Genomic DNA, 15032 nt, shown 5'->3' with positions numbered 1-15032 from the left:
TTCTAAAAATATCTATGATTGTAGTGGAACATAAATGTGATAAATAGATAAATAAATGGGTGGCCTATATTCTTTTGTACTGCAGAGCTCATTTTTCTTTAAATAAAAATATAACAGAATTTGATCAACAGCTGATGTCCTGAAATGAATAAAATCTAAGATTTATGATAAAAAAGGTATTTTTAGAATTTATATTTACATTTGCATCTTCATGAGGCACATCCATCTGATTAGAAATAAGGTTACATCTCTATATAAAAGCTACTGAAAACCTTTCTTCATATTGTTCTATTAATCTTCAATTTTCATACACATAATTCAGTAATTACAACATCAAACTGCACTCATCTTAAGTCCCATACTATTGGCAAAGACTTTGATATACCACACATTACATCAAATATAATGGCTTGGTTCAGACATGATGTTAAACCAGTTTTGTGCTACATATGTAAATGTGCTTGAAATGTTCCTTAGGCCTATATAGCTTCTTCTCACCCTCTCTTCCCATTTTATGGTCAGTTTAATTAATTACTACTTGGTTTCATTGTGGCATGCAAAACAAACACAATCCATATTTTGCTCTTTCATGTTTAATAGGAAATTATGATTTATCATATTGTAAGAAGTTATGCACATAATGGAGGAATCCATGTGTGTGTTTAAGGCTCATTTCAAATTCTTCATGTCTCACTAAATCATGGCAGAGTGCCAAGACTGAACTAGTGCTTTTCAGTGGAGAGAGATTACAGTTTACTGATGATGAGCAAAGATATTCTGCTGGAAACTTGGCCATGAGCCACTACTGGTGGAAAGGCAAGAAAAACATTTATTTGAATGTTTTAAATAGAGACAGATCAGCAATTACCAGATGCCTATATGAATTATTATACTTCTTCTTTAGCTTTAGTTAGGACTAAAGTCTCATTAAATTAATAGCAGTGTATGGAAAAATACACCACTAAATTAGAAAAATAGGGACCACTACGGTGGGAAGGTAACAGCGTTCCGTGCGCCTTTGGCGTCTAGTCATACCGGCCACATGACCACGGAGATGTCCTCGGACAAGCGCTGGCTCTTCGGCTTTGAAATGGAGATGAGCACTGGTCCATAGAGTTGGAAGCGACTAGCACACATGTGCGGGGGAACCTTTACCTTTACCTTAAATGTATTCTAGCTTTTTCTGAAATGCTGCTCTAATCCCTAGCTAAAATGAGCAAAATCTATGCTGATGGAGACTATTATAGCACTTGAAATCCAACACATATGAGAGTCTCCAAATTGGGATAGACTATTCTGGGCCATTCAACTTCTTTTTGATACAGAAAAGGAAATCCATCTCAAGTAGACATTCTGAAAACAGAGCCCCAACACCCTGCTGATAGTTCTACTATTAAATTAGTATTACAGTCTAGACAGTTATGCCAACATGGAACTGAAAGCTAACATCCTGTAATTTAGATTTAGTATAGCCTTCTACTTATGTTTTCTTTTTCTTCATCTTAAATGTACAGTAATAATATATGAACTTTTTGCAGTTAACTCATAGTGTATGAAATTTATGATTTATTATCTTGACATGGTTTCACATTTAATTCTGGTGAACATGTATTCCATGCTACTCTTATACAACTTTGTATGTTCCTGTATCAACTCCATTCATTTTCATAATGTGCTTATATATATATATATATATATATATATATATATATATATATATATATATATATATATATATATATATATATATATATATATATATATATATATATATATTGCATTAATTTTCTTAACTTCAACTATGCATTCAATTTTACTAAAATCAGTTTCTATCTGATAAGGTGTGATCTATCCTCCTCAGACATATGTCATTTGCACATAAGTCCTGATGAAAAGACCTGTCATGGCTTAATTTAAGATCTTGATAAAATTATGGAACAGCATTGGTAATTCATTTTAAACGAGACCTCTAGGTTAATAAAATAATTATTGATAAACACTCTGTTTTCCAGCCCGCACTGATTCTACCTGATGGTCTACTTGCCTAAAGTTTGCAGTTCTTTTCTGGTCTCTGGCCTATCATTAATTAATGTGCAGTGAACCCTGGGCAGATATCAAGTCAGATACATACGTGGCCATAAAATTCAATGAATTATTATTCTTGTATCTCAACAGAATAGGTCTGTGTATGAACTTTGAGGGAAAGAAAGATAGAAAGGATTCTAAAGACCTTGAAGAAAGGGCACAATTATAAATAAAATGATAAATATGACCCCAAAATATCTGCTTTTGGCTGTGATAATCTTTATACAGATAAGGTCTTTAAAGAAGCAGTTGAATCTGAATTATATACTGAGTTAAATGGTACAAATTTTGAATTCATTCTACTATTATTAACGTGGTGTAGTGGTTGAAGTGTTGGAAACTAGATTCAAGGATACCTAAGTTCATATTTTTATTCAACTAGCAATTCACTGGGCTATTTTAGGTCCATTGGGTTAGGACACTGAGCTTGTCGATCAGAAGGTCAGCAGTTTGGCGGGTCGAATCCCGAGTGCCGTGTAACAGAGTGAGCACCTGTTACTTGTCCCAGCTTCTGCCAACCTAGCAGTTCGAAAGCACATAAAAATGCAAGTAGAAAAATAGGGACCACTACGGTGGGAAGGTAACAGCGTTCCGTGCGCCTTTGGTGTCTAGTCATGCCGGCCACATGACCACGGAGACGTCCTCGGACAAGCGCTGGCTCTTCGGCTTTGAAACGGAGATGAGCACCGGCCCCTAGAGTCGGAAACGACTAGCACGCATTTGCGGGGGAACCTTTACCTTTTTTACTATTTTCAGCCTAAACTACCTCTCAATATTTCTTGTGTGGATACAAATGGAGAAATGGATGAGGAATGCTACTTTTGCCACCATGAAATTCTGAAGGCTATACATCTTAAAATAAATAATAATGTAACCAAAAGGTGAAAAAGAATAATTGTAAAAAGAGAGCAATATTTCCCAAGCTAGAAGTTCAACAGATAGGAAGGACAGCAGGAAGTATTTCTTTTTATTGTATTTTATTGTATTTTTGCTAATTTACATTTTAAGTATTCTGCATTATTTCTTATCCTTACAATTCCAATGTGGTGCAGCCATTATCAAAGCAAATTATTTAATAACCTGCCTAAAGCACATTATTAGATGCAGATCCCATTCTGGGGTATTTGGCTTATGTTTAAACATTTATTGATTTCCAAAACTGATGAAAAAATATGCATAAGATTAAGACATTGGCTTCCCCTTCCACTGTTTTTAAATGAAATTCAACTTGACCTGAATATTCATACAGTAGCTCAGGGGCCCCCTAGGGACTGTTTAAAGCAACTACCTAGTTATGGAATAATAGAGGAAGCAAGGATGAGAGAGACTGATCCTCAGGATCCCCTGAAGTGTTCTGTATGTCCTAAGGGAGGAGTATGGGATAGTAGTGTTTGGTCAGTGATGGTGAAGAATGCTGGCTGAGAATCTGATTATGGGAAAGTCAAGAACTAACCTTTTATTCAGCAGAGATCCACCTTGGGTCAAACTTTGCAGACCATTATGTGAGACTCCAGCATACAGTATGGGGCTCCCTTGTTTAAGTAGGGATTGTGGGACCAGATCCACACATTTATCCCCAAAGTAGCCTCAGGCTTCCTTCTGAAAAAGAAAAGGAGAGAAAGAGTAGGTGGTGAGAGAAAGCATGAAGGCTGATTACTTCATCAGCTCCACTCTGGTTAGCAACAGAGGAATGTGGCAGAAGTATAGGACCAAGTGACACTGGAGTTGGTTGTACATAACCCTGTGAGTCTCTTTTAAGGACACAGGCTTCCCATTAGAGAAAAATGCCCCTAGTTTTCTGACTAATTACAATTATATATTCAGAGACACTGCCAGAGACACTGCCAGGGTGGGGTGGGTGGGGCAGAGATTAACCTCCTCACCTAATGAATTTCTATTGCATTCCAGCTCCCAAATACATCTAAAGTGATGGCTGTAAGGAAAACAAAACACACCCACACACAAAACAGACCCCAAACTTTCCATTCATCACAGTTAGGAAAATAGAACCCACAATCCATTTTTTCTTTTGCTAAAATACACGAGCGCGCACATTCACACAATTTAAAAAATCAGCAAACGACAGGAGCTGTTGGCCCAACGCTGTCTAGACGGACGGAAGAATGGCACAGACGACCTCCGGCAGACGCGAGAAAACCCTTGAGGAACTGAATAACTGCTTAGCCGCATACCTCAGCTCTGCTCTGGCAGGTCAGGCGTCTTCGCCCGCGTAGCCCATCCTTTTCTTCGCCGGGGACTTAGAGTCAGCGTCGCCTGAGAATGTTTCGTTTGCCGGCGGAGCACCCAATGCCGTTCGCCTCTGCTCTTCTGGCTCTTCTCTTTCTCGGCCGAGTCCCCGAGAAAGTTGCAGACGTTCACATCTCACCTTTAAAATGCCTCTCACCTTTTAAGAGCCAAGCTTAGTACTCTGCCACGTGGGGTATCTCTGCAACTCCGCTCTAATGCCTCTCACCTTTTAAGAGCCAAGCTTAGTACTCTGCCATTTGGGATATCTCTGCAACTCCGCTCTGGGAAGTTCATCGCTCCTGGACAGGGGATAACAGACGTAGAGAAACTGACGGAGGAAAAATGAATCAATTAATAACCTCTCCGGGGGCTCATTGTCCCTCTCACCCTTTCAATTCCGGATTGCTCGTGTGAAAAGCCGAGGGAACGCGGACTCATTGGCAGAAGAACCTCCGTTAATTTAACTCCTTTTCTCTTTTCTCTCCCCCTCCCTCTTGGAAACTGCCTAGACAAGTTTGCCGGCCAGCCCAAGTGGATGGGAGATAGACTCAGGCAATTGCCCCGCGCAAGACATGCCCTGCGCTTCCTCTCCGTCTCCCCTTTCTTCTGTGGCGCTTTTGAAGAGGGCGGGAGCAGAGCTTCTCCAGCCCTTTCTTAGTGGGCGTCTTTTGGAGGAAGGAGAGCTCTGGCGGCTGGTAGAATAAAGAAAACAGTTGGATTCTCCTGCGGAGCCAGAGTCTCCCTCCCGGACCCGTTTTGGTGGAGCTCCCGCTGGTGTATGACTGCTTTACTCTGTACCTGCCTTTCGTTTGGGCGAGATCCATCCCCCCACGCAGTGAGACGCAACGGACTTTTACAGCATGATGCGCCCTGGCCAGTGGCGTAGCGTGGGGGGTGCAGGGGGGGCCGGCCGCACCGGGCGCAATATCTGGGGGGCGCGCTCACACTCACAGCTCTCTGCCCCTGCCTGGCTCACTCACTCTCTCTCACTGCAGTGCTGGCTGTGCGAATCCGATCCGAGCCACCGGGTCGCCGCCCACTGTGGGGGTGTGTGCCAGGCGTGCGGTGCAGTGCTTGCCTTGCCCCGGGTGCTGACAACCCACGCTATGCCACTGGCCCTGGCTCTTGCATCAAGTGTATCACTGCACATGGTGCTAAGATGCTAGACCAGTGATGGCAAGCCTTTTAGAGACTGAGTGCCCAAACTGCAACCCAAAACCCACTTATTTGTCGCAAAGTGCCAGGCCGCATCAGCATTGTGGTGCCCTCAGGGTGGGCAGGGGGGAATGGCCCACTGGGTGGGCATGGCTGCAGTGGTCACAGCAGAGTGGGTGAGCTAGTCATCTCGATGTTGCTTATGAGGGGGGACCCCTCTGGGGGCCAGGTAGGGTTGGGGGAGATCCAGGGGTCTCTGGTGGGTGGAGCAGTGGGCATCCTGCGGGGCAAAGCAAGGCAAAGCAGGGGCTGGGATGGCTGCTGCCTGACACCATTGGCCCCTGCACACAGAGGCCAGCGAGTGTATGGGGGCTGATGGTGTCCATCAGCAGCCACAGCCTGCCGGCCCCTGGACCAGGGCTCTGGGGCTCTGCAGCCACTGCCAATAGCAGGCCAGCCCTCCAGGAGCAGGCAGAGTAGGGGAGGGGGGAGGCACATGATGCAGACCTCCAGACACACCAGACATGCCTGCTCTGTCCCATCTGTTTTTGCTTGTGGTTGGAGAGCAGGTCACTGGTGGTCATTTCCTTGGCCGCCTCACAGATCTTGCCCTTGGCCCGCACATGGAGCCTGTTATGTAGCCAGTTGCAGGCATCTGCATAGCAACAGCCACTAGGGGGCGTTGGCCTGGACGGTTTTGGCGGGAAACCTAGTTTTGGCGGGAAACCTAGGGCCAACCCCATTGGCTGGCCGCCTCCCTGGCTGGGTATATAAGGAGGCCAGGTAGCCCTTGTTCCTAAGTACGCACCCCCCACAATAAAGAGCTGAACTTGTACTCTGGCTGGCGTCTCTTCCTTGTGTCAGACCCACTACATTACAGAGCCTGTTCCCCTTGCACACCCAGTGCATCTTGGCTCTGCCTCAGGCTGGTGCTGTCAGCAGCTTGTGCAGGTCCATTAGGCTGCCGTCGACTCCCAGAGCACCTAGGCTGCCCAGCACAAAGGAAGTGAAATAGCCAGCTAGCAAGCTCGAGTAGAGATGGTAGAGCATGCCCACGCCCAGAAAGCCAAAGGCCACCATGAGCAGGGAAAATGGATCCCCATCGGTGCCCTAGCCCTCCAGTCCCATCTAGGATTGCATGTCTCCCTCTCATCTCTGCTGGCCCTGGGTGGCCATGACGCCGATGGAGAACTGGCTTTCCTTACTTGGGGTGGTCTTTTGCCTGCTGGTCCTAGGCATGCTCTACCACCTGTATGCAGAGCTTCCTAGCTGACCGCTTTGCCTTCTTTGTGCTGGGTGGGCCTGCAGCTCTGGGCAGCGGCCTAATGGGCCTGTGTGAGTGACTGGCGGCTGCAGTATGTACCAAGGTATGCGAGGGGAACGCGCTTCACCCACGAACCAAGGGGGCTGTGGAGATGACCAGTGGTGAGCAGCTCTCCAACCAAAAAGAGATGGGATGGAGTAGGTGTGTCCAGTGGTCCACATCATGTGCTCCCCGACTGTGTGCTGCTGGTGCTGCCGCAGCACTGCTACTGGAGGGCCAGTCCATATTCACAGTGGGCTACCAAGCCACTGCTGCCAGATGCTGTTGGCCCCTGTGTGCTCACCATTTCCTGTGCATGTGCTTCAGAGGCTGCCAGGCTGGGCAGGGCCGGGGCCAGGGCAGTGAGGTCCAGTCCCTTACCATCTCCAGGGCATCCCTGGGGGGGGCAATGCTGCTTGCTCGCTTACTTCCTGCCCCTTCGCTTCCAAATGCCACATGCTCGCTCATTTACTCAGTGCCCTGTTGTTTCCAAACACTGCTTGCTCTAACTTCCTGCCCCATTGCTTCCAAATGCCACATACTCACTACCATGATGAACTCTGCTGGGCAGAGAAGCACACATGCCCACAGAGAGGGCTCTGAGTGCTGCCTCTGGCATGCGTGCCATAGGTTCACTACCATTGTGCTAGAGAATTTTTAGCTTTACAAGTGAGTGCTAGTGCCTGGCATACTAATATTGTCCATGACCCGCTGCCAAAGGTTAACATTTGGGGTGAAAAAAAGACTTCTGTTTGTGTGGGGGGGAAATATCACTCATAATGAGGGGGAATCTTTTCCCTGGAATGTCCTCCAAAGTTAGGGAGCTGCTGGGGAGTCGTTAGGTGTTCATGACTCTGGCATTCTTTCTTTGGGATCCCCACACCAAGTGCCTGTCACATAGACATAATGGTAGGTCCACTTCTTCAGTTGGAGGATAATGTAGAACCAATAAGAATGTAGAACAAATAAGGGAATGTTTTTAACCCACTGAGAGTATTTCTTTGTTCCAAACTAATGCTTTCTGAAACCAAAAGAACAATAACAATCTCTGATATCAGAATTAGCTACACTGTGTTTTAGCAGTGCCACACTGTCAATCAGTCACGGTTACATTACTATTATTTCCAATGCTCCCTGACAGCTTCCTGTAAGTCAATGGGGAATCTAGCAGAAACTCTAAACTCAGTTGTGATTGCTGACATTCCCACAAAGTCCATGGGGAAGCTGAAGAAAGTTGTAAGTTCAAGGCCATCAGGCAAGTAAGTGACTGCTATCTGGTGGAGGAGGGACTGAAGGGGTGCAAGAGGTACAGTGAAGGCCAGGGAGGGTATGCAGGAATATGCAAGAGATGTGATGTGGATCAGGGAGAGGGTGCAGAGGTGCCCAAGAGGTACAGTGAGGGTGAGGGAGAATGGTGAGGGTACAGCACAGTTTAGTGCACAGACAGTGCTCAAGGATGCAGGTGTGCAGGGATGTGGTGCAGGCCATGTTGAGATGTGGCATAGGTCAAGAGGGAAATACAAGAGTTCAGATCAGGAAGGATGTGTAGGGGTATGAAAGTGGACAGCACTCTATGAGCACAGTGGACTGAGGGAGGATGCACAGTTGAGGAGGACTTCCCAAGCATCTTGCAACCTTCCCTGTTGGCTTCCCCATTGACTTTCTCCCTGCAAACTTCCCACAAGCAAAATCAGTGGGAAAGGTGGCAAGAAGTCAGAAATCACTCCCACTGCCACTGCTTTTTTGCCCACCCACAGTCACTTGGTTGATCTATTAATTTTGTTTATTTATTAATCTAATCTGTACAGTCACCCACCTCCCCCAAGGGGATTATGGACAGTGCACAGTAATACATAAAATAGTCCAATATAAAACAGATAAAAATCTAAAATGGCACAGTAATATGTAACCATAAAAACAAAATACTAACTCTGGGCAAAGAGAGGATAAAAATGCCCTCCTCAGCAATGGAGCCCTCAATACAAAACTCTGGTTCCCCTGGAGCTTCAGTCTTGGTAGCATGACCAGATCTTGAAGGTCTTCTGAAAATCAAAATAGATGAGGCCAATCTAATTTGGGGGGGCGGCGTGGCAGAGGATATGGTATAAGGTGGCACCACAGTGGAGAAGGCACAATTCCTGAGACCTACATATGTAGGTTCTTAACCAATGGTACCCTCAGCATTTCACTTCTCTGTGAAATTTAATGGGATGGGCTGATGTAACTGGGGAAAGACAGTCCCTCCAATAACTGAATCCTGTGCCATGAAGTGTTTGAAGATTAAAACCAGCACCTTGAACTAGAGCTGGAAGCAAAATAGAAACCAATGCAGTTCACAGAGCAGAAGTGTTTATCTATTTAGATACTAAACACCTCTGCTCGAATCAGATCTGATCTCAGTTTAGGTAAGTAAATATCTCTGAAATGATGACAAAGGCAAAACAATGACTCAGTGGATCAGAAATTGTATAGTTATTGTCTAAAAATCTAGTACACATCACAATGAAGCACATACATGTGAGATGAGATGCATAAACTAAAGCTGTTTCAATTTCCAATAAATTCAAGAGTCCTATGTCATCATATTTAATACTTGAGAACTTAATCCTTAATTATGCCTTGTTTGACTGGATTGGCTGAGAAGATGATCCATTTCTTATTGCATGAACATATGGTTTCAGCCATAATGGTGTCTGTGAGATAATGTGTAAGCAAACATAATTGAACCTGTAGGACAGGGGTGTCAAACTGGCAGCCCACAGGCCAGATGCATCACATGCAGGCCATGCCCACCCCTGCTTCACAAAGGCAAAAAACATTGTGATACGTCATGATATGTCATGTGCCCCGATCGAGTTTGACACCCGTGCTGTAGGACTTCAATAAATACTGGTTTGCTGGTTACAAAATGTTATTTCCTGGCCAAAGCAATTGTTACACATCAAAACATATTAACCTAATCTATTTCAATCTTAGTTTTGAGTCTGGGAATTCCTTAGTTATACTGATTAAAGACTCCTGTCAGCAGAAGGAATGCAATTTTATTAATTGTCCATGATTTCTCACAGCTTGCAATACTACAACAAAACAAACAAACAAACAAAATCATATAGTTTCCTTTACCATTATCATACCTTCTAGGAAGACTAATTCCAGAGGTCTGGGCTAGACTTCTCTGGACATGAATTCTTGGTATGGAGAAGCTAGATAAATATAAGTACTGTATGTCTATATGACTGTACAGTATATGATTTATCATACAGCACACTTTATCTGACCAGTGAATGGTTGGGATGCAGTTCTTGTGTCAGTAATAAGTATGCCTGTGTGGTTGTAAAACCATGGTCCTGATCTAATGCTTAGGTAGGCCATTTGAATCCTGCTTCTGTCCTTGCTCTAAATGATTTTGAGAGCCACTGGGTAGGGACAAACATAACAGTCCATTAGGTGCTGGCCACCAAAAGGAGTTCTGCAATACTGTTGCTAAAAGCAATGAGTCTATTCCCATCAGCCAGATTTTAAACCTTGCTTCCAAATCCAACAGGAAAATATACAAGAAAGAATGTTTGAGTTAGCCAAGGGTTTAATAATGGGAAATGTGTTCCCACACAGCTGAGCAGTTGAAGAGGATTAGAGATTTTTTGCTGTATGCAGCAAAAATGCAGCATAAAACCTCAGTCCAACAGCTGAAAATGCAATGAAAGACAAAATAACATGTATTTAAACTGATTCCTCTGCAGGTTTGAACAAATTTATTAGGATAGTTAAGCTCTAGATTGCAAGTTTTTATCTCCTTTTATTTGTTGTAGTTACCGATCATCAGTCTATGTCTAATATCATTTTGTGAGATGACTATCAACCCTCCAAAACAGATTTATTGTTCTTCTGTACAATATTTTTATTGTATTACTCTGCTAGACTCTCCCACATTTTGAGATGTACCAGCTATAATATAGTTAATTATTCTTGAATAATAATTCCAGATTATGTTATGACAAGCCTTTTTCATAAAGCCTCTTCTACAGAAATATGGCTCTGTTAAGATTAATATTTATGGCTCTGTTAAGAGACCAAACGCTTTCTTTAGTGGTCTGATTAAAAAAAGACTGAATAGATTAGGGCTGTGAAGTGATAGCAGCTTTGAAAATGTAGTGCAAAACAGTGGACTGGACTATGGTCATTGGGATACTGTAGTGGCTTTCAGACCTATGCCTCACAAATGACTGGATGTGAAACCCTGTTAGTTTGGCTCTGGAGATTATTTGAGTTTGCTGCTCCTGTGCCGTCCTCCCTGCTGCATGCAACCTCTTTGCATGAACTCTTTAACTTTATGGTTGTGGTGATGGTGGAGTTCCCCAGTTTATGGTCTTTAGGGAATTTAACTTGCCTTATTTGAAGCATCTTTTGTCCTTTGAACCAGGATCTCTGCACGTAATGTATTGAATGGAATTAAGCTTCAGTTATAGACCACATGTTTCACATGTACAGCATCTCATGTTCTAATCCTCAGCATTTCCTTAACCCCAATTTTGCTTGAAACCTGATTTTGGCTGCCTATCAACATAGCTACTGCTGAATTAAAAAGACAAAAGTATGAATTGCCTTAAAGAAGTTTCCTGTAGTGTGCCATTTCTTTCTGCAGCTTGTCACCACTTGGTTTACACATCCCACTGAGTCATATTTATTACAACTATTTCACAAACCAAAATTGGATGGGCTGACATGATAAGCCAAGCCATCCACTGTGGTCTATAAATCACAGTAGCAAGGCTCAAATGGCACATTAAGCCAAAATAAGTCTGTATCATGCCTTAAACAATGGACAAATCTAGCCAAAGTGTCTCCTTTGAATTGGATACCCACTCCACAATATGGAATTTTGTTTGTGGGAGAAGCAGGGAAACATATATTTGATCTATCCAAGCCTTTCTTTTTTCTTTAGTTTTAATAATATATCATACTATTAACATAACTATATGTATCAAACTATTGTGCTAGTTTAATATTATAGAATATAAATCAAACCAGTATAGTTAAAGAATTGACTGATTTAATAGACACTCCCCTCCACCAAAAGGGGAATTTTGTGAAGAGATATTATATAAATGATTCTACTATATAAATTACATCGTTACTGTGGATTATAAATCCACAAAAAATATTTTCCCAAAAGTTTACTTTAAAAAACAAGCCAAGCCAAACCATGCTTTAAGTCTCCTGGGAAGGCTGATCAGCTGCCTTTTTTCCCATGGAATTTCTTTAGTAGAAGAAATAGTTTATGTTCCATGTTTTGCATCACAGAATAATAGACACATGAAAGCAAATCAGTGGTTTTGACATGTTGTTTCTCTTACTTAAGATTTGTTATTGTGAAAACTCCATTCCATATGGCTATGGAGCCTTCATATTGGAAGAATGTAAGCAAGTCCCAGCCAGTTTAGACATTTCTTCCCATCTACTAGACTGAATCAAACCCTTGTCAATATTGGCAACTATTGACAATCTTTATCTATTGACTGTCTCTTTAACTTTGACTAGCCCAAATTAGTATCTCTAGATATAATGAAGTGTTTGGAAAGAGCAATGAGCACTTGCTTTTTATAGATGTACGGTTCTTTATAAGGTAAAGGTAAAGGTTCCCCCGCACATGCGTGCTAGTCGTTTCCGACTCTAGGGCCCGGTGCTCATCTCCGTTTCAAAGCCGAAGAGCCAGCGCTTGTCCGAGGACATCTCCGTGGTCATGTGGCCGGCATGACTAGACGCCAAAGGCGCACGGAACGCTGTTACCTTCCCACCGGAGTGGTCCCTATTTTTCTACTTGCATTTTTACGTGCTTTCGAACTGCTAGGTTGGCAGAAGCTGGGACGAGTAACAGGCGCTCACTCTGTTACGCGGCACTCGGGATTCGACCCGCCAAACTGCCGACCTTCCGATCGACAAGCTCAGCGTCCTAACCCACTGAGCCACCGCGTCCCTTACGGTTCTTTATAGTAATAGGAAAATAAAAGAGTGTGCATTAGAATTACTGGTTTTGGAGATCAAAAGAATCCATTCTTGAAAGGTGTTAGTTATACGTCAGACTGAAATTTTAAGGAATCAAATAAGAAAAGAAAAGAAAAGCAACCATGAAAAATTGACATAGTCTAGATAAAAATTCCCTAAAAGAACATTTATCCAGTAATCAGTTCTTTTTGAGTGTCCAAACACAACTCTTATAATCTGGAGAAAACCCATATTGTATGCATGGATGTGTGCTTAATGTATTAACTAATATAGAAATAGACTGTAGTTATAGCTCTCTTTAAAATATTTCATATTGTTTGGGTGGCCATGTTCTCTTCCTTTTATAAAAACTGAATGAAGGCCCAATGTGAATAATATCGAAAAGTTAATGAATAATGATTTTTATTTAGATATCCAATGTATGGTTGAGGTTAAACAAATCTTTTAGAGTTTTTGTAACTTATTATATTTTATGTGTTACTGATTCTTTATGGATGATAATAATAATAATAATAATAATAATAATAATAATAATAATAATAATAATAATAATAATAATAATAATAACAACAACAACAACAACTCAGTCTTAAAGATGTCTATTCAAAATGTTCCATGAAGCTCAGCTGAGTTTCCCTTGAACATTTAGGACCACATATATCCTTCCAATATTACTGAGTCTTCAGTACTTTTAATTAACATATTGATTTGATGGATATGTGAAGTGGGTTGTAGAGGAATATTTTTAAATGCTATGATAAAACTGGTATGGAAATGCATTGTTCTACAGAGCTTAGATTTTAATTTTTCAAGAAGTTTTTCTACAAAGTAAAATTTGCTTTACCAAAGGCAGTCTGCACATCTGCTTATGGACAATTTCGCATAGCATTTCCCCCCTAATCCCATATTTCCTCTGTGTCTTCTAAAAATATGTTTCAATGTATTTGGGGATGTAGTTGTCCATGGGGATTGTGGGGATAGGACAAGCAATTGATGAAATGAGAGTTGTGACATTGTGATGCAAACCACATGACCAACATATCTGTGTTTGACATGTGACACATATTTCATACTTTTTCTTAATTATTTCAATTTGTAGCCTACTTCTATGTCAGCAGACCTTTTGAAAAATATATTTTTGGAATGGGAAGTTTTAGAATGCATTTCAGTTAAGCTTTTTTTTCCTATTTCTTTCAGTGTAAGTCATTACTAGATTAAAAATGCCTGTTGCTTATGTAGGAAGGAATAATCAATCTTTTCTGTCCTGTTTAATATGACTGATACATTCAAATACTTCAATGTAATCCACAATCTACTGTTAATATTAGTCAATGCTTTTTTTGTAAAAGAAAAAGGTGCCGGAACTCACACATGTCATACAACCCACCTTGCCTACCCTACAAGGTTCTATCCAAAAAAGGTGCCGGAACTCCGTTCTGAGCGTTCTATGAGAAGAAAAGCCCTGATATTAGTATGATTTAGATGTTTGAAAGAAAAGATGACATTTACAGAGAAAGTAAATGAGTTGTACTCATAAAGCAATATAATTCCATGCAATTATGAAGTACAAGGAGAAGAAAATGTTAACATCCTGTACTAGTATTTCCTATTTCTCATAATTTGATTATATTTGTCATTAATAATCCTAACCAGCTAAATGCTAACATGTTCTCTCACTATCTCATTTCAAAGGTTTTTTGTTAGTTTGCAAATTTCAGATGAGCTATTGGATTATAATTCATTGAAAATGAGGTCAACATACCCTCAGTAATATTGTGCAGAAATTATTTCTAAAAAGAAAAAAGATAAAATATTTTCTCATTGCAGACAAAGAGATAAACATAAATTATTATTGCAAAGAATCATTATCAGTTTCTCTCTTGCTCCACAATGTACTTTCATAGTAACCAACCAATTTACTTTAATAACACTTGGATTCACATATATGGTCATTTCACAGGATGGTTTGAAAGAAATGATCTGGGTCTCTAGCTTGGATATTCATCATTATATCTTCCTTCTTTATTTTCTTTGTCAGCTTCTTTGTTTGATTGTGTTTTTGACCAATCAAGACAATACCTCATCATTGGAATGTTGGGTTTAACCAACAAATCAGAAAGTAGCTGATGGCTAAAATCATTTTATTAAAAATCCTTGGTTGAATTATAAAATCATGGTCTGGTTTGCATAGGTGACATTAAGTGGGAGACATTAAAAAAACGGAGTCTATTCAGGCATT

This window comes from Vipera berus, assembly GCF_964194415.1.
Source record: "Vipera berus genome assembly, chromosome: 4".
NCBI lineage: Eukaryota > Metazoa > Chordata > Lepidosauria > Squamata > Viperidae > Vipera > Vipera berus.
This window is presented reverse-complemented; position numbering follows the sequence as displayed.